The sequence below is a fragment of the Mustelus asterias genome, chromosome 26 (assembly GCF_964213995.1).
Source record: "Mustelus asterias chromosome 26, sMusAst1.hap1.1, whole genome shotgun sequence".
Taxonomy (NCBI): domain Eukaryota; kingdom Metazoa; phylum Chordata; class Chondrichthyes; order Carcharhiniformes; family Triakidae; genus Mustelus; species Mustelus asterias.
Genome location: NC_135826.1, coordinates 41,411,521 through 41,431,922, shown reverse-complemented (window position 1 = coordinate 41,431,922; position 20,402 = coordinate 41,411,521). Strand labels below are relative to the sequence as shown.

General features: G+C 47.8%; 1 protein-coding gene across 3 annotated transcripts in view; it reads right to left on the bottom strand.

Annotated features, from left to right (window-relative positions):
- The window catches only part of LOC144479625 (3',5'-cyclic-AMP phosphodiesterase 4C-like), a 330,099-nt gene that overhangs the window by 186,820 nt on the left and 122,877 nt on the right, over positions 1-20,402 (bottom strand). The window lies entirely within an intron of this gene.

Here is a 20,402-nt window from a genome sequence, read left to right as displayed (position 1 = left end):
TGATCAGAGATCTATTTAAGAGGAAGCTGGATATCTGGATACGGCAGAAAGGAATTGAAGGTTATGTTGGTGGGGTGAGATGAAGAGGGATGGGAGGAGCATAAACACCAACATGAAGTAGATGGGCCAAATGGCCTGGTTTCGGTGCTGTAATTTCTATATGATCTGGGAGACAACCAAAGGCATGAAGGAAAACTGTTGCCAAACATGAAAAAGACCATTTGGACAATCAGTTCAAGACTGGGCCAACAGTGTAGAATACAGATAGGTAAATGCTGATGGGGACAGTGCAGAGGGAGCTTTACTCTCTATCTAACCCCGAGCTGTACCTATCCTGGGAGTGTTTGATGGGGACAGTGTAGAAGGAGCTTTGCTCTGTATCTAACCCCATGTTGTACCTGTCCTGGGTGTGTTTGATGGGGACAGTGTAGAGGGAGTTTTACTCTGTATCTAACCCTGTGCTGTACCTGTCCTGGGTGTGTTTGATGGGGACAGTGATGAGGGAGTTTTACTCTGTATCTAACCTCGTGCTGTAGCATCCTGGGAGTGTTTGATGGGGACAGTGTAGAGGGAGCTTTACTCTGTATCTAACCCCGTGCTGCACCTGTCCTGGGTGTGTTTGATGGGGACAGTGTAGAGGGAGCTTTACTCTGTATCTAACCCCGTGCTGTACCTGTCCTGGGAGTGTTTGATGGGGGACAGTGTAGAGGGAGCTTTACTCTGTATCTAACCCCGTGCTGTACCTGTCCTGGGAGTGTTTGATGGGGGACAGTGTAGAGGGAGCTTTACTCTGTATCTAACCCCGTGCTGTACCTGTCCTGGGAGTGTTTGATGGGGGACAGTGTAGAGGGAGCTTTACTCTGTATCTAACCCCGTGCTGTACCTGTCCTGGGAGTGTTTGGGCTGTGGAGTCTCAATAATTGGGTATATTCAAAGCAGAGACCAATAGATTTCTAGATACTGATGACATCAAGGGATATGGGGATAGTACAGGAAGATGGCAGTGAGCTAGAAGATCAGCCATGATCCAGCTGAATGACGGAGCAGGCTTAAGAGCCTCTCCTGTTTCTATGTTTTCATGTTTGTGGGACAGTGTAGGAGTAATTGCAGAAACACACACAGCCTCTGGGAGTGGTTTGATTGCTGTTCATGAGGTTCGATAGTGGGTGATAAAGGTCAATGTAATAAACATGATCAAAGTGTCATCTGAAATGGAATAAATCTACAATGCCGTATTGTTTATGGCCTTATCTGTTGTTTCGTTATCTCTGAAATGTTCTTAGTGCCCAAATCTGATAATCATCTGTTGATAGCCATTTGTCAAGTTCTCTATCACTTACTTTGGGTGAATCAACTAAGTAATTGTAGAAAGTACACACATCACAGATTCACACAGCACAGGAGGGGTCCATTCAGTCTATCGAACTGGTGCTAGCTCTTTGAAAGAGCCATCCGATTAGTCCCACGCTCCCTGTACATTTCCCAAATCCCAGAAAATCTTCCCTTTCAAGAATTTGTCGAAGTCCCTTCTGAAAGTTCCTATCAAATCTGCTTCCACCGGCCGTTCAGGCAGTGTGGTGATAACATCACACTGAAATCACCTCCCCCTCCGGTATTCTGAAAATTTTAATTCTATTTTTAAAAATTATGGAAAATAAAAAGCTGGCATCAGAAAGGGTGAGTGTGAAACTGTTGGGTTGTTGTGAAAACCCAGTGGCTCAGTAATGTCCCTTCACTGACAGAAACATCCCGGGATTCAGGGATGGATTTACAAAGGAACACACCGTGCCGAATTACAGGCCCCCTGGGGGTCCCTGCCTCTGGCCGCCAGGACTGGAACACAGAGTCAGCTCACCTGGAGTGCACTTCAACATGTCCAGCCAATTAGCAGGGCATCCAATCAGAAGCTGATTACTCCCTACATTTGCTGCTGATAGACTCAAACCAGTGCAGAGTAAAATCAGACTCTTTTTTAAAAATTCGTTCGTGGGACATGGGCGTCGCTGGCTGGGCCAGCATTAATTGCCCACCCCTACTTGCCTGAGGGCAGTTGAGAGTCAACCACATTGCTGTGGCTCTGGAGTCACATGTAGGCCAGACCAAGTAAGGACGGCAGATTTCCTTCCCTAAAAGTGAATCAAATGGGTTTTTCTGACAATTGACAATGATTTCATGGTCGTCAGTAGATTTGTAATTTCAGATATTTTTATGGAATTCAAATTCCACCATCTGCTGTGGTGGGATTCGAATCCGGGTCATAAGAACATAAGAACTAGGAGCAGGTGTAGGCCATCTGGCCCCTCGAGCCTGCTCCGCCATTCAATAAGATCATGGCTGATCTTTTCTTGAACTCAGCTCCACTTACCCACCCGCTCACCATAACCCTTAATTCCTTTACTGTTCAAAAATGTATCTATCCTTGCCTTAAAAACATTTAATGGAGGTAGCCTCAACTGCTTCACTGGGCAGGGAATTCCACAGATTCACAACCCTTTGTGTGAAGAAGTTCCTCCTCAACTCAGTCCTAAATCTGCTTCCCCTTATTTTAAGGCTATGCCCCCTTGTTCTAGTTTCACCCGCCAGTGGAAACAACTTCCCTGCTTCTATCTTTTCTATTCCCTTCATAATCTTATATATTTCTATAAGATCTCCCCTCATTCTTCTGAATTCCAATGAGTTTAGCCCCAGTCTACTCAGTGTCTCCTCATAAGCCAATCATCTCAACTCCGGAATCAACCTAGTGAATCTCCTCTGCACCCCCTCCAGTGCCAGTATATCCTTTCTCAAGTAAGGAGACCAAAACTGTACACAGTACTCCAGGTGTGGCCTCACCAGCATCTTATACAGCTGCAACATAACCTCGCTGTTTTTAAACTCCATTCCTCTAGCAATGAAGGACAAAATTCCATTTGCCTTCTTAATTACCTGCTGCAGCTGCAAACCAACTCCTTGAGATTCCTGCACAAGGACACCCAGGTCCCTCTGCACAGCAGCATGCTGCAATTTTTTACCATTTAAATAATAGTCCATTTTGCTGTTATTTCTACCAAAATGGATGACCTCATATTTACCAACATTGTACTCCATCTGCCAGACCCTCGCCCACTCACTTAGACTATCTATGTCCCTTTGCAGACTTTCAGCGTCCTCTGCACACTTTGCTCTTCCACACATCTTAGTGTCATCTGAGAATTATGACACACCACACTTGGTCCCCAACTCCAAATCATCCATGTAAATCGTAAACAGTTGCGGTCCCAACACTTATCTGGGTCCCCAGAACATTAGCTGAGTTTCTGGATTAATTGTCCAGCAATAATACCACTAGGCGATTGCCTCCCCTTGGATGAGAACCAAGGTAAGTAAAGATTGGCAGCAAGATGGGCGGGCGAGGGAGAGGCGAGGCGGCCGCCCACAACCAGGATGCCGTGCGAGGAAGCTGAAGGTGTTGCCAGGAGCAGAGTGGACCCCCACCCCTGCTCCTAGGGCGGCGGCAGGCGTGTGTGGGTGAGGAAGGCTGTCTCGAGGACCTGAGGTGAGGGAGGTGAGAATGGGAGAGTGTGTGAGGAGAGAGGGGGGGGGGGGGGGGGGGGGGGAAAGAGAGCATGAGGGGGTTGCAGGGATGGAGAGTTTGAGAGGGGGTTGTGGGGGGAGGGAGAATTTGTAAGGGGGTTGCAGAGAGGTAGAGTTTATGAGGATGTGGAGGAAGGGAGACTGTGTGAGGGGGAATGAGTGGGGGGGGGGGTGGTTGTGGGGGGTCGGTGGGGGAGGGGGGCGGTGAATAGAGTGAATTTTCTTTGAAAGACATGATCAGACTCACAGCTTCATAATGAAAAGATTAATCCTAGTTTTTCAGAGTTAAAACCTGATAAAAGTGTGGGATTGACTGTGCAAATGCCTGCTCTTTATTAGCTGTCTAAAGCCAAGATTAGTTTCTTTAGCAATGTGAAGCAACAATCTGCTAATCAAAAACCTAGAGAATTGAAGAATGAAGGTATTTCATTTTATTTTATAAAGCTCAAAGTATTGAACCGTGAACATTGATCTAACAGCATGCATGAATTATCTGAAGACTTGCTGGTTTAAGTTTAAGTTCATTTATTAGTCACAAGTCGGCTTACATTAACACTGCAATGAAGTTACTGTGAAAATCTTCTAGTCGCCACACTTTGGCGCCTGTTCAGGTACACTGAGGGAGAATTTAGCATGGCCAATGCAACTAACCTGCACATCTTTGGACTGTGGGAGGAAACTGGAGCACCCGGAGGAAACCCACGCAGACACGGAGAGAACGTGCAGACTCCACGCAGACAATGACTCAAGCCGGGAATTGAACCCGGGTCCCTGGTGCTGTGAGGCAGCAGTGCTAACCACTGTGCCACCGTGCCACCCTGATTTCCAGAGATACCCACATCAACTGCAGAAGTTGAACAAGTGGACTCTGAAATGACAATGGAACCACAAGATATTGCTGGTTCTGGAGACATTGCCTGCTAGTATTCACTGGGTATGATGGCATATTTCATACTAAATAAACCGGTAATATGGAAACTTTGAGAAAAGAGTTTAGGGGTGGAGGTCATTCTCTGAGGATGAAGAGAAATGGGTTGAGGGATGTTAGGAATTGGTTGATTTTTTTCAGAACCTCTCAGGCAGTCCACTGTTAGACTGCAAATTATTATCTGACCCGAGTAAAGGGAAACAAACAAGTTCCATCTTTGCTCACCTCAAAACTCACGTTGCAATAAACCATCCCCAGCAGAGCTCAGCCTGGATTCCTGCCAGGCGGTTTTTGTTTTTAGTTCATTCGTGGGACATGGGCGTCGCTGACTAAGCCAGCATTTTATTGCCCATCCCTAGTTGCCCCTTGAGAAGGTGGTGGTGAGCTGCAGTCCATGTTCTGTGGGTTGACCCACAATGGCGTTAGGGAGGGAATTCCAGGATTTTGACCCAGCGACTGTGAAGGAACGGCGGTATATTTCCAAGTCAGGATGATGAGTGGCTTGGAGGGGAACTTGCAGGTGGTGGTGTTCCCATGTATCTGCTGCCCTTGTCCTTTTAGATGGAAGTGGTCATGGGTTTGGAAGGTGCTGTCTCAGGATCTTTGGTGAATTGCCGCAGTGCATCTTGTAGATAGTACACACTGCTGCTACTGAGCGTCAGTGGTGGAGGGATTGGGTGTTTGTGGATGGGGTGCCAATCAAGCGGGGCTGCTTTGTCCTGGATGGTGTCGAGCTTCTTGAGTGTTGTTGGAGCTGCACCCATCCAGGCAAGTGGGGAATATTCCATCACACTCCTGACTTGTGCCTTATAGATGGTGGATAGACTTTGGGGAGTCAGGAGGTGAGTTACTTGCTGCAGTATTCCTAGCCTCTGACCTGCTCTTGTAGCCACTGTGTTTATGTTGGGAGTCCAATTGAATTTCTGGTCAATGGTAACCCCAAGGATGCTGACATCCAATCATACTGGCATGTTTTCACAAGTGAAAAGGCAGTGACCAACTTGTATATTTTTGTAGCTTCTGCCTTTGTGTTTTGTGGGGTGAGAGTAGGTGGGAGGGGTGAGTTTTGGAGTGGGGGGGGGGGATTGTGGATGGAGGGAGGGGTGAGATTGGAGTCGGGGGGGGTGGGGGGGGGGGGGGGGCTGAGATGGGGAGGTGAGAACAGGGCCTCAGTAACTGTAAATCTGCCTCTGTCTGTACTGTGCCTGTATGTGACTCCAATCCCACACTTGCATCAGTGCCTCGTAACTACCCCCTGATGTGGCCTCTCAGTCACCTCAAATAAAAGAAGTTGTTTGCAAGGAAAAATAGCGATAAGCAATAAAGCCCAACGATATCCTTGCCAGCAATATTCTTACCCATGATTACAAGTAAAGCTCCCTCTACACTGTCCCTATCAAACACTGACCGGGATGTTGGATTTATGTCACATTATCAGTAACCCCCACAGCTTGCCTCCTGGGCTTGCAGAATCTCACGAGCTGTTCTGTCTGGAGACAATACACATCTCTTTAACCTGTGTTTAATGCTCCCTCCACCCACATTGTCTGTACCTTTAAGACCTGGCTGGCTTTAGGGATTTGCATTCTAATCAGTATTCTGTAACTTGATGTTGTGTCGTTGTGCACTGTTTGAGAGCACATTTCCACTCCATCTGACTAAGGAGCAGCACTCCGAAAGCTTATGGTATTTGCTACCAAATAAACCTGTTGGACTTTAACCTGGTGTTGTGAGACTTCTTACTGCTATCAAACACTCCCAGGACAGGCACAGCACAGGGTTAGATACAGAGTAAAGCTCCCTCGACACTGTCCCCCATCAAACACTCCCAGGACAGGTACAGCACGGGGCTAGATACAGAATAAAGCTCCCTCTACACTGTCCCCATCAAACACAGTAAGGAGTCTAACAACACCAGGTTAAAGTCCAACAGGTTTATTTGGTATCAAACGCCACTAGCTTTCGGAGCGCTGCTCCTTCGTCAGATGGAATGGAAAGCAGATTTCCACTCCATAGTCAGCACGGATTCGTGAAGGGCAAGTCGTGCCTCACAAATTTGATAGAATTTTTTGAGGAGGTAACTAAGTGTGTTGATGAAGGTAGGGCAGTTGATGTCATATACATGGATTTTAGTAAGGCGTTTGATAAGGTCCCCCATGGTCGGCTTATGATGAAAGTGAGGAGGTGTGGGATAGAGGGAAAGTTGGCCGATTGGATAGGCAACTGGCTGTCTGATCGAAGACAGAGGGTGGTGGTCGATGGAAAATTTTCAGATTGGAGGCAGGTTGCTAGCGGAGTGTCGCAGTGATCAGTGCTTGGTCCTCTGCTCTTTGTGATTTTTGTTAATAACTTAGAGGAGGGGGCTGAAGGGTGAATCAGTAAATTTGCTGATGACACCAAGATTGGTGGAGTAGTAGATGAGGTGGAGGGCTGTTGTAGGCTGCAAAGAGACATAGATAGGATGCAAAGCTGGGCTGAAAAATGGCAAATGGAGTTTAACCCTGATAAATGTGAGGTGATTCATTTTGGTAGAACTAATTTAAATGTGGATTACAGGGTCAAAGGTAGGGTTCTGAAGACTGTGGAGGAACAGAGAGATCTTGGGGTCCATATCCACAGATCTCTAAAGGTTGCCACTCAAGTGGATAGAGCTGTGAAGAAGGGCTATAGTGTGTTAGCTTTTATTAACAGGGGGTTGGAGTTTAAGAGCCGTGGGGTTATGCTGCAACTGTACAGGACCTTGGTGAGACCACATTTGGAATATTGTGTGCAGTTCTGGTCACCTCACTATAAGAAGGATGTGGAAGCGCTGGAAAGAGTGCAGAGGAGATTTACCAGGATGCTGCCTGGTTTGGAGGGTAGGTCTTATGAGGAAAGGTTGAGGGAGCTAGGGCTGTTCTCTCTGGAGCGGAGGAGGCTGAGGGGAGACTTAATAGAGGTTTATAAAATGATGAAGGGGATAGATAGAGTGAACGTTCAAAGACTATTTCCTCGGGTGGATGGAGCTATTACAAGGGGGCATAACTATAGGGTTCGTGGTGGGAGATATAGGAAGGATATCAGAGGTAGGTTCTTTACGCAGAGAGTGGTTGGGGTGTGGAATGGACTGCCTGCAGTGATAGTGGAGTCAGACACTTTAGGAACATTTAAGCGGTTATTGGATAGGCACATGGAGCACACCAGGATGATAGGGAGTGGGATAGCTTGATCTTGGTTTCAGATAAAGCTCGGCACAACATCGTGGGCTGAAGGGCCTGTTCTGTGCTGTACTGTTCTATGTTCTATGTTCCATCTGACGAAGGAGCAGCGCTCCGAAAGCCAGTGGCGTTTACTACCAAATAAACCTGTTGGACTTTAACCTGGTATTGTTAGACTCCTTACTGTGTTTACCCCAGTCCAACGCCGGCATTTCCACATCATCAAACACTCCCAGGACAGGTACAGCACGGGGTTAGATACAGAGCAAAGTTCTGAAAATGTACAGAGGGAGTTTATTGTAATACTTTTCCCAGATCTTTGTGACAGTTCGGTCTGGCGGTGAGATCAGCAGTGTTTTGTGCAATTTTCTTTATTTAACTCAAACTTTGCAAGTGCTTCAGCGAATGAAATGCTACTTTTTAAAGATGTAAATATCAAATCAGCGGCATCGAATGTGGGAGGAGAGCGTGGTGAGTTTGTAAAGGTTAGTGTCAGCTGGAATTGTTATACATGAACACACCACCAGAGGTCTCCCACACAACAAACACAAGACCCATATCACCTGGAACTTGATTGACTGCTCAGTCGCTGTCAATCATCCTGTCCTGTTCCTCTCCAACTTCCCGACACAAAGTGGTAGCTATGCTTCAGTGAGTAACACGCTTGTCTCTGAGTTGGGGCCTGCACTATTCCAGAGGCCCTGCCTTTTTGAATGACATGTTGACATGATATGGGACACTTGCCCTTATCAATCGGGTTCTAGATTAGAAAAGCAAGCAGGTCATGATGGAGTTGTATAGAACTTTGGTGAGGCCACAGCTAGAATACTGTGTGCAGTTCTGGTCGCCACATTATAGGAAGGATGTGGTGGCACTGGAGGGGGTGCAGAGGAGATTCACCAGGATGCTGCCTGGGGTGGAACATTTAAGTTATAAAGAGAGGTTGGATAGGCTTGGGTTGTTTTCATTAGAGCAGAGAAGACTGAGGGGCGACCTGAATGAGGTGTTCAAGATTATGAGGGGCATGGACAGGGTGGATAGGGAGCAGATGTGCCCCTTAGTTGAAGGGTCAGTCACAAGGGGACATAGGTTCAAGGTGAGGGGCAGGAGGTTTGGAGGGGATGCGAGGAAAAACCTTTTTACCCAGAGGGTGGTGAGGGTCTGGAATGCGCTGCCTGGGAGGGTGGTGGAGGTGGGATGCCTCACATCCTTTAAAAAGTATCTGGATGAGCACTTGGCACATCATAACATTCAGGGCTATGGGCCAAGTGCTGGTAAATGGGATTAGGTGGGAGTTCAAGGCCGTGATTCTCCCAATCCGGGGGATTGTCGCGTTGGCCGATTCACGGGGTTCACACACGCACCCCGCTAACATCTCCCAGCACCGGATTTCCGGCGACATCTGCTCAGCGCTGGAAATCGGCGGGGAGGTGCAAAGACCATTAACATGGTCATTTTAATCTCATTTAACTGAGACTTCAGTCCCGCACCTCAGTCTCACATCCCACCCCGCCCACCAGGAGTGGTTCATTCCAGTGGGGTTTAGAGTAGCTCCCCACTTTCAGAGAACTGGCAGCCTGACTAGTGAAGGGGGGGTCAATTGCCCCCCCCCCTCCCCGGGATTGGGCAGCAGGAGGGTGGTGCCCCCTGGGCATGGGCACCCTGGCAGTGCCATCCTACGTCCCCTGGCACTGCCCAAGGGGCAAAGTGCCAATGCCCAGGGGGCACCTTGGCACTGTCCATTGAGCATCAGGCAGTGTCAAGGGGGTGGGTCATACAGGGACAGGGCCTGATGGGGGCAATCAGTGGGGATGTGGGGTCCCGCTGCCACTCTGCGTAGGGATCGGTGGGGGAAGGAGAGAGGCCAATGATTGGGGCTGGTGGGTGGGACTGCGGAGGGGGTTGTTGGGGGTGGGGGGAGGGGGCTGGAGATCAGGGCGAACTGGGAGAGTTCCAGGCTGGGTGCGGAAACGGTCGGGGGGGGGGGGGGGGCAGTGATCAGGCTGTAGGGGAACAGAGAACCGGCTTTGCAGGAGTGGCGGGGTGGACCAGCAATCAGGAGGCCATCAGTGCGGGGCCACTGCACACGCACCGATCTCGGCACTGACGGAGCAGCGCATGCGCAGTGACCCACTCAACACGCTGGTTTCAGCCTCTCCAACGAGAATAGGTCCCGCCCCCTGAGATGTAATGATATTCTGGCTGGCGGCCTTTGCAGTGCCCAGAGTGGGAGATCCTTCTCTGAACTCCCACTGATAATAAACAGCGCGAATTACTCCAGTTTTCACGCAAATTCAACACTTAGAATTTTTTGGGGAGAATTATGCCCCAGGTGTTTCTAATGTGTCAGTGCTGACTCAATGGGCCGAAGGGCCTCTTCTGCGCTGTATGATTCTGTGTTAAACTGAGGTCTTATCTGCACACTCAGATAGAGGTAGGAGAGGCTTGGGCCGTGATTGGAAGGTAGCCACTTTGGTGTCAATATTTATCTGTCAATCATCAACCCTGAAACAATACAGTTCTCCATAACACTGTGGAATCTTGCTGTGTCCACATTGGCTGTCACACAGCCTCTTACTCTCCACCTCACCTACACTAATCAATTGCTGTGGTGTTTGTCGCAATTTCCATTCATCCTCTGCCTCCACTTGTTCGCTAGAGCAGGTATTCTTCAATCTGGTGGTGTTTATTAGCTCAATATTTCACACACATGTTCCACTGTCACCCTGACAACCTTCAAGCTCTCCGAAACATTGCAAGCACGCGCCCCTCGGACTTTGCTCTTCTCTCCACCTGTCTGTTCCCTGGTGATGCTTCACCTGCTGTGCAAATACTAAATGCCAGTTACGCAACGTGTTAGTTTCAGAGAATCCTCCACCCAGTTTTATTTTGTGAATCAAATGCCCAGGCTGTGGTTCGAATAATCCCCAAAAGCAATGACGAGGGTCAAAGTAAAATGGGAAGTCGACAAAGGAAAGGTGATCAGTGCAGTGTGGAGACACCACGTATAAGAGTGTTGGGGGGGGTGAGGGGGGTTCCAGAACCAGGGAGGTCATAGTCTGAGGATACAGGGTAGACAGCTTAGGACAGAGATGAGGAGGCATTTCTTTACCCAGAGAGTGGTCAGCCTGTGGAATTCGCTACCACAGGGAGTAGTTGAGGTCAAAACATTGTGGGGGCGATCTTACCAAAAACATGCCGGACAAGCGTGAAAGAATCGTACCCGTTTTATAGGCGAGCTCCCAGTCACAATCATTCAGCACTTGGAAAGAAAAGGCAAAATGTGATTCTCGTCAGTAGGGGAGTGGTTGGGGCCTAACCAGGAAGCCGGCTGCTGAACTCTAGGGGCGCCATTGCGCAGGGGCCCCAATTTTCCAGCACTGGAAGATCTGCCAAGCCACCCCACCCACCCCAGACATCATCACGTCACCCCCCCCCTCCCCTGCCGATCACCTCCCTGGACATGCCCGCCCCCCCCCCCCCCCCCCCCACTCCCACCAATAATTACCCTGCCGGACATTGAACCCTCCCCCCCACCACCGATCACCCCCTCCCTGGATATCACCGTGCACTACCCAGGCTAATTGCTGCCCCCCTCAAACCGCCCCCCCCCCCCCCTCCACCGGCTGATTGCCACCCTCGATCCCCCTCCCCGCACGATCCCAATTCAGTTCAGGGCAATGATGAAACCAGATCAGATGGAACAGTTTGTGTGTTTGGTGAAAGCCGCCTCAGGTGGATAATCTCTGGCTCCAGACGCTGACTTTAACTGCATCAGGTGATCTAAATAGAAATCGTTCGACAGGAGAATAATCAAGCGTAAAAAAGAGTCCATTTGGCCCACCCTACCTGTGCTTTGGTAAGAGTTCTCCAATTAATCCCACTCCCTTGCTCTTTCATCCTCTCAATTATTTTTTATTCATTCATGGGATGTGGGTGTCACTGGCTGGGCCAGCAATTATTGCCCACCTCTGGAGTCACATATAGGCCAGACCAGGTAAGGATGACAGATTTCCTTCCCGAAAGGACATTAGTGAACCAGATGGGTTTTTACAACAATCGACAATGGTTTAGACTGCAAAAAACTACAAAGGGTCATGAACGAAGCTCAGTCCATCATGTAAACCAGCTTCCCATCCATTGACTAGGCAGCGGGAAGTGTAGACAGTCAAAGCAGCCAGCATAATTAAGGACCCTACGCACCCCAGACATTCTCTCTTCCACCTTCTTCCGTTGAGAAAAAGGTACAAAAGCCTGAGGTCATGTACCAACCGACTCAAGAACAGCTTCTTCTCTGTTGCCATCAGACCTTTGAATGGATCTACCTCACACTAAGTTGATCCTTCTCTACACCCTAACTATGACTGTAGCACTACATTTTCTGGTTGGCAGTTGGTGACCAGTGGCGTGCCGCAGGGATCGGTGCTGAGGCCTCAATTGTTTACCATTTACATAGATGATCTGGAGGAGGGGACTGAATGTAGGGTATTCAAGTTTGCTGATGACACGAAGGTGAGTGGGAAAGCGAATTGCGTGGAGGACGCGGAAAGTCTGCAGAGAGATTTGGATAGGCTGAGCGAGTGGGCGAGGATCTGGCAGATGGAATATAACGTTAGCAAATGTGAGGTTATCCACTTTGGAAGAAATAATAGTAAATTGGAGTATTATTTAAATGGAGAAAAATTACATCGTGCGACTGTGCAGAGGGACCTGGGGGTCCTTGTGCACGAATCGCAAAAACTCAGTCTGCAGGTGCAGCAGGTGATCAAGAAGGCGAATGGAATGTTGGCCTTTATCGCGAGGGGGATAGAATATAAAAGCAGGGAGGTCTTGCTGCAACTGTACAAGGCACTGGTGAGGCCGCAACTGGAGTACTGTGTGCAGTTTTGGTCCCCTTATTTGCGAAAGGATATATTGGCCTTGGAGGGAGTGCAGAGAAGGTTCACCAGGTTGATACCGGAGATGAGGGGTGTAGCTTATGAGGAGAGATTAAACAGATTGGGTCTGTACTCGTTGGAGTTTAGAAGGATGAGGGGTGATCTTATAGAGACATATAAGATAATGAAGGGGCTGGATAGGGTAGAGGTGGAGAGATTCTTTCCACTTAGAAGGGAAACCAGAACTAGAGGGCACAGCCTCAAAATAAGGGGGGGCCGGTTCAGAACAGGGTTGAGGGGGAACTTCTTCTCTCAGAGGGTAGTGAATCTCTGGAATTCTCTGCCCATTGAAGTGGTGGAGGCTTCCTTGTTGAATATGTTTAAATCACGGGTAGATAGTTTTCTGATCGATAAGGGAATTAGGGGATATGGGGAGCAGGCGGGTAAGTGGAACTGATTCGCTTCAGATCAGCCATGATCTTGTTGAATGGCGGGGCAGGCTCGAAGGGCCAGATGGCCTACTCCTGCTCCTATTTCTTATGTTCTTATGTTCTTATTCTGCACCCTCTCCTTTCCTCCTCAATGAATGGTATGCCTTGTCTGTTTGCGCAAAAAACAATACTTTTCACTGTACACTAATCCATGTGACAATGATTAATCAAATCATTAGACTTTTAATTCCAGATTTTATTGAATTCGAATTTCACCATCTGCTGTGGTGGGATTTGAATCCAGGTCCCCAGAGCATTACCCTGGCTCTCTGGATTACAAGTCCAGTGATAATACCACTATGCCCCTGCTTCCCCAGTTCTCTTCATGTATATAACCAATCCCTGTTAAACATTAGTTTGTAATCCACATCCAGGTCACAACACACCGTGTTTAGATAATGTTTTCTCATTTCACCACTGGCCTTCACTTTAAATCTTTTGCCCCTCCAGTTAATCAACCTCCTGCCACAGGAAACAGTTTCTCCTTATTTACTCTATCAACATCTCTTTTAAATCTCCTCTTAACCATCTCTGCTTTCAGAAGAACAATCCCAGCTTCTCCAGATTCTGGACCTCGTGCCTAAACAGGAACTTATTTCCACTCAGAGGAGTTTCTCTCAGCCTCTCTCGAAGTTGCTGATACTTTTGGTAATAACAACTTGTAATTCTATAGCGCCTGTCACATCCTCAGGCTATCCCAGAGTGCTTTACAGCCAATGACGTACGCCTGAAGTGTTGATACTGTTGTAATGTAGGAAACAGGACACAGCAAGCTCCCACAAACAGCAATGTGATACTGAGCAGATAATCTGTGCTTCCTGCTTTGTTGACTGAGGGATAAGTATTGGTCACGGCGGAGGAAACTCTCCCATAGCGGCTGTGGAATGTTCACATCCACTGGAAAGGCTTTTGTTTAAAGTCTCCTCAGTCCAAAGATGTGCAGGTTGGGTCGATTGCCCATGCTAAATTGACCCTAGTGTCAGGAGATTGGCAGGGTAAATATGTGAGGTTATGGGAATAGGGCCTGGGTGGGATTGTGGTCAAGGCAGACTCGATGGGCCGAATGGCCTCCTTCTGCACTGTAGGGATTCTATGATTCCATAAAAGACTGAAAGACAAGTGATGGAAAGATCCCGCTGGCAGGGATACACAGACATGCAGACACAAATTAACCCACACACACACACGCAGGCGCCCGCACACATGCGGGGGCGTGCGCACATGCGTGAAAATTAATAGGGGAAAGTTAGTACAAAGTTGGCTTTCTGAACCAGCATTTGACGGTATCATAATAACTTGTGACTGACACGACCTACGTTGCATTGTTAGACAACTGCCCTGACTTTTGCAACAATGAATTATACCATGAAAAACAGCAATCTATTCTGGGGGCTCATCAGATAGTTTGAAACACAGGAAATGTCCTTCCGGTGATCTCAATATGTTTCCTTCCTCACTGTCACTCTCTCACTCCCAACCACTCACTGAGGCACCAGCAATGCAGACAAAGGTCTCCAATTCTGATTGGACTGTCTGAAAGTTTTAACATTAGACCTCCTGCTTTTAACACCCCAGTCCCATTAAAAGAAACCAACCTTTCAAAAAACCCTCCAATAACTCATAAACAAGTGTTTACAAAGTATGACAAAAAGCACACTTTATTTTTGATGCTTCTTCTCCCCGGGTGTTGGTCCCAGCAGGAGATTAATCTTTAATTCCCGGAGACTCCAGGCCAATCCCGGAAACTCGACGACCAGTAAAAGAAGCTTCACCAATTACCCTCGAGTAAATCCCAACTGCTTCGTAAATGGTTTCTCTACAGCTGGACAAATTAATAAAAGGATATCCTCCAATCAAACAAGAAATAACCTTTTGATGGCGTTGATATATTTTTAAGTGCAGAAAGAAATACAGAAAGCAGGAAAGTTATACTAAACCTTTATAAAATGCTGGTTAGGCCACAACTAGAGTACTGTATTCAGTTCTCGTCGCCACAATTTAGGACGGAGGTGAGGATCCAAGACGGTGTGGAGGGAGATTTACCAGAATGGTTTCAGAGATAGGCGGGGAGGGGGCTGGGGGCATGGTTTAGCAACAAGGTTGGGTTGGAGAAGCTGGGATTGTTCTCCTTGCAGTTGAGGGGAGATTTGATCGAGATGTATCACAAAGAACAGTACAGCACAGGAACAGCTTTCTAAACTAAAGGCCTTTTGCCTCTACGCGGTTCGTATCCCTCTATTTCCTGCCTGTTTTAAGTTTATTTATTAGTGTCATAAGTAGGCTTACATTAACACGGCAATGAAGTTACTGTGAAAATCCCCTGGTCGCAACACTCCGGCGCCTGTTCAGGTACACTGAGGGGGAATTTAGCATGGCCAATGCACCTAAGCAGCACGTCTTTCAGACTGTGGGAGGAAACCGGAGCACCCGGAGGAAACCCACTCAGACACAGAGAGAACATGCAAACTCCACACAGACAGTGATCCAAGCTGGGAATCGAACCCGGGTCTCTGGCGTGTGAGGCAGCAGTGCTAACCATTGTGCCACCGTGCCGCCTATTCATGTATCTGTCAAGATGCCTTTTAAACATTGCTATTGTATCTGCTTCTACCACCTCCTCCAGCAGCGCATTCCAAGCACTTACCACCCTCTGTAAAAAACTTGCCGATCACATCTCCTATAAACTTTCCCCCTTTTACCTTAAACCTCTGTCCCCTAGTAAGTGACATTTCTATCCTGGGAAAAATACTCCGACTAACCGTTCTATCCATGCCTCATAATTTTGTAAACTTCTATCGGGTTGCCCAAGTTTGTCCAATCTTTCCTCATAGCTAATACCCTCCAAATCAAGGCAAAGACCGGGTAAACCTTTTCTGAACCCTCTCCAAAGCTAAGATGATGACAGGAGAGATAAAGAAAAGCTGTTGCCATTAGCTCATGGTACGATGATGGGGGCACAGGTTTTTTTTAAACAAGATGGGAATGTAAAAAGGACTTTTCTTTTTTAAAAAATCACGTGGCGATGACCTGGCATTTTGTGCCCAGGAGGGTAATGGAAGCAGAGACATTCAATGATTCCAAAAGGAAATTGGATTGGTGCTCGAGTGAAATAAACAGGGATAGGAAGATACAGCAAGGAAATGGGACTGAACGGATTGTTCTACTGAGAGCTGGCATTGACTTGAAGGGCCAAATGGCCTTCTTCTGTACCGTTAAGTCTTCGGGCGGGATTTTCCACCCTTCCTGTCGGTGGGATCTTTCAGCCCCGCTGAAGACGACCTCCTTGGGCGGGTTCCCCGGCGGTGGGACGGGTGATAGACTTTGGCTGGGACTGGAAGATCCCACTGGCAGCCAATGGGAAGCTCACTCTGCTACTGGAACATGTTTGGTGGGAGGTTGGGGGGGGGGGTGCTGGAATCCCATCCTTGGAACCCTAGGCCAGGATTTTCCAGTCCTCATCACAGGTGGGATAGAAAATTTGATGACCAGCCAAAGGCCCGTTGACTCTGCGGTGTGGAGGGCCTGAATATCCCGGCTCCTGACTAATTAAACAGCAGAGAGATTTGGGTGTCCTTGCACATGAAGTTAACATGTGTGAACAACAACAATTAGGAATGGCAATGGCATGTTGGCCGTCATTGCAAATGGATTGGAGAAAAGGAGTAAGGAAATGTGACAGCAATTATGCAGGATTTTGGTGAAACTATACCTGGACAATAGTGTACAGTGTTAGTCTCCATACCCAAGGAAAGACATCCATGCTTCATAGCTGATGCAACAAAGGTTTACTAGCCTGACTCCAGGGAAGAGAAAGCATTCCTATGGGGAGAGATTGATTATAGTGGGGCTTATGCTTTCTGGAGTTTAGAAGAATGAGGGATGATCTCAGCGAAAAAACTATATATTTCTTTTAATAAGAGAACCTGATAGGGTAGATCTCCCCCTGGCTGAAGAGTCAAAACACAGGGACACAGGATAAAGGGTCGGCCACTTTGGTTTCTGGTGAGAGGAAAAATTTCTTCATTGTGAATCTTTGGAATTCTCTACCTCAGAGAGTTGTGGACACTCTGTCATTGAGTATATTCAGACCGAGATTAAGAGTTTTTCAGACACTTTGTAAAAATTCATTCAAAGAACAAGGAACAAAGAACATTATAGCATAGGAACAGGCCCTTCGGCCCTCCAAGCCTGCACCAACCATACCCGACTGAATTCAAACCCCCTACCCTTCCAGGGACCATATCCTTCTATTCCCATCCTATTCATGTATTTGTCAAGACGTCCCTTAAAAATTCACTTTCGTATCTGCTTCCACTCGTGGGACATCGCTGGATGGCCAGCATTTATTGCCCATCTCTAGTTGCCTGAGGGCAGTTGAGAGTCAACCACATTGCTGTGGCTCTGGAGTCACATGCAGGCCAGACCAGGGTAAGGATGGCAGATTTCCTTCCCTAAAGGACATTGGTGAACCAGATGGATTTTTCCGACAATCAACAATGGTTTCATGGTCATCAGTAGATTCTTAATTCCAGATATTTTCTATTGAGTTCAAAGTCCACCATCTGCCGTGGTGGGATTCGAACCCGGGTCCTCAGAGCATTTTGGGGCAGGATGGGGCAGGTGTTCCCTTTCATTTACCCTGGGCTAAATCTGCTTGTGTTTTTCCCCACATTTTGTTTCATGTTGACATAAAATTAGGAAAACTTGTATTTCATTCCCTCGTCTAAGTGATTGAAATAAATTGTAAATCGCTGAGACTCGAGCAGTGATCCTTGCTGCGCCCCACTAGTTACAGCCTGCCAACCCCAAAAAGGACCCGTTTATTCCTACTCTGTGAATTCCGTCCATTAAACAATCCTCAGTCGGTGCTGATATATTACTCCCAATCCCATGAGTCCTAATTTTTGTAACAACCTCTTGTGCGGCACCTTATTGAGGATCCGATGTGTACATATATATTATGCTCACATACACACTTCTGCATAAAGCCTTGTACACCCACACATGGCAGGGAAGCACTTATAGTCTGCACTGCGATAACGTCAGTACTCCAGCCCACACACAACAGAAACTTTGTCTGTTCCTGTATTGACATCCAAGGACTTTCACTCCCACACACATCAGGAGGGAACACGTGATGTGTTTGCTCTTTACTCCTCCCCCCCATCCCTATCTTATCGGTTTCTGCTCCCCGGGTCTGATCAGGTTGGATCCATTCCCATTTTCTCCCATCCAGTCCCAAAGGCAGCAAACTACCAGCTGTGGCTGCAGTCCAGGAGACCCCACTGTCTTCCAGACTCACCCCAAAGTGGCCACTGTTTAACACATGAGCTTAGGTGGTGAGTGAGCCTTCCCGTTAGACCTTGGGGTCCATGCACGTCTCTTACACAGAACAGGAGGAGACCATTCAGCCCCTTATCATATGGCACCATTCAGTTAGATCATGACTAACTCGTACCTCAGCATCTATGACCCTACTTGGCTCCATTTGCCTTGATTGAGCTCCAGACTCTCCACTCGAATGAACCTTTAGAATTCAAGAGATCCTCCTTCTTCCGCCTCTTATCTTCTGTTCTGCTCTGAGACACATCTTGCATCCATGCATCATATGCTATGCTATTCATAGAATCCCTACAGTACAGAAGGAGGCCATTTGGCCCATCGAGACTGCACCGACCACAATCCCATCCAGGCCCTATCCCCATAACCTCATGCATTTACCCTAGCTAGTTCCCCTGACACCAAGGGACAATTTACCATGGCCAATCCATCTAACCCGCACATCTTTGGACTGTGGGAGGAAACCGGTGCACCCGGAGGAAACCCACGCAGAAACGGAGAGAATGTGCAAATTCCACACAGACAGTGACCCAAGAAGGGAATCAAACCTGGTCCCTGGCGCTGTGAGGCAGCAGTGCTAACCACTGTGGCACCGTTACTAATTATGTTGGCTGAGAGTTAGGTACGGGAGTAACAGAGGGAAGCTTAGAAGCCTTAAGAGGCAATGGAAGTGATGCCACTATTGACTTTACAGGGTAAAGGGTCTTTGATGAGATGCCCCTCCCCTCCCGCTGAAGGGATCATCAATTCTACAGAGACACTGATGATTCTCATGGTGGGAGGGAGAATCAATTGTGCACCGTGGTCTTTCCAATGAGACCTTAAACCAAGGTCTCGAATTCCCGCTGAGGTGGAGACGGAGATCTCTTGGTCACAATTTGAGGGAGATCTGGAGAGCTCTCCTCCACATCCTCATCAATATTTATCCCTCAGCACTAAAACAAAACCGATTATCTGTTCACTTTCACACTGCTGTTTGTGGGATCTTACTGTGCTCAGATTGGCTGCTGTACTTCCTGCAAGACAGCACTGACAACACGTCATTTCCCTGTAATGCACCATGGGACATCCTGAGTTTGTTAAAGGCACGATATAAAGAACACAAGAACTAGGAGCAGGAGTAGGCCATCTGGCCCCTCGAGCCTGCTCCGCCATTCAATAAGATCATGGCTGATCTTTTTGTGGACTCAGCTCCACTTACCCGCCCGCTCACCATAACCCTTAATTCCTTTACTGTTCAAAAATTTATCTATCCTTGCCTTAAAAATATAAATGCGAGTTATTTCTCCTGCAAAGAGTTAACAATCCTGGCTGCCGCTCGAGAGCTGGGAAGTGCGTATCAGGAGGTTATTTCAGATTAGTTTCTGCGCAGTCACCTTTGCAATATGTTGAACAGAGATAAACAAAGAGAAGTTGGTCACTTTACTCTCTGGCGCAGAGCAATAGAAATGTCGGCTGAGACCCGAGCACCAATCATGGGGAGAAGGATTGATAAACTGGAGGGGGGGGGGGGGGGGGGGGGGGTGGGGGGGGGGGGTGGTTGCGCGGCTTTGGCTAAAACCCTCCAGGGTTGGCTGGAGTCACCAGGAATTAAAAACTAATCTCCAAGACAAGAAGAAGAATCAGGAGGGAGGTTTCAAAACTCTTTGAACACTTTTCTTTAAGAACTATTAAAATATTGGAGGCTGTTTGACAGTCAGGAACTATCCAGTCGGAAACAGAGTCTATGGATTTTTGTATGTGGATGTTAATCCCATCATCGGTATGAACAGACCATCGGGAGCCAACCAGCTGGGATTCTGGGGACAGTTTGAGGAGGTATCAACTCAATGGCTGCCCCCTGGAACCCTGACTAATTAAAGATGGTGAAGAAGCTCCAATAGGAGAATTTCTATCATGGAGAGATCGATCAGCACCTTCACCGTCAGAGGTGGGATTTGCCAATGGGTGGTGCAGAAAGAGATAGCGGGCATGTCCAACTGCCACGAAAGAGCTT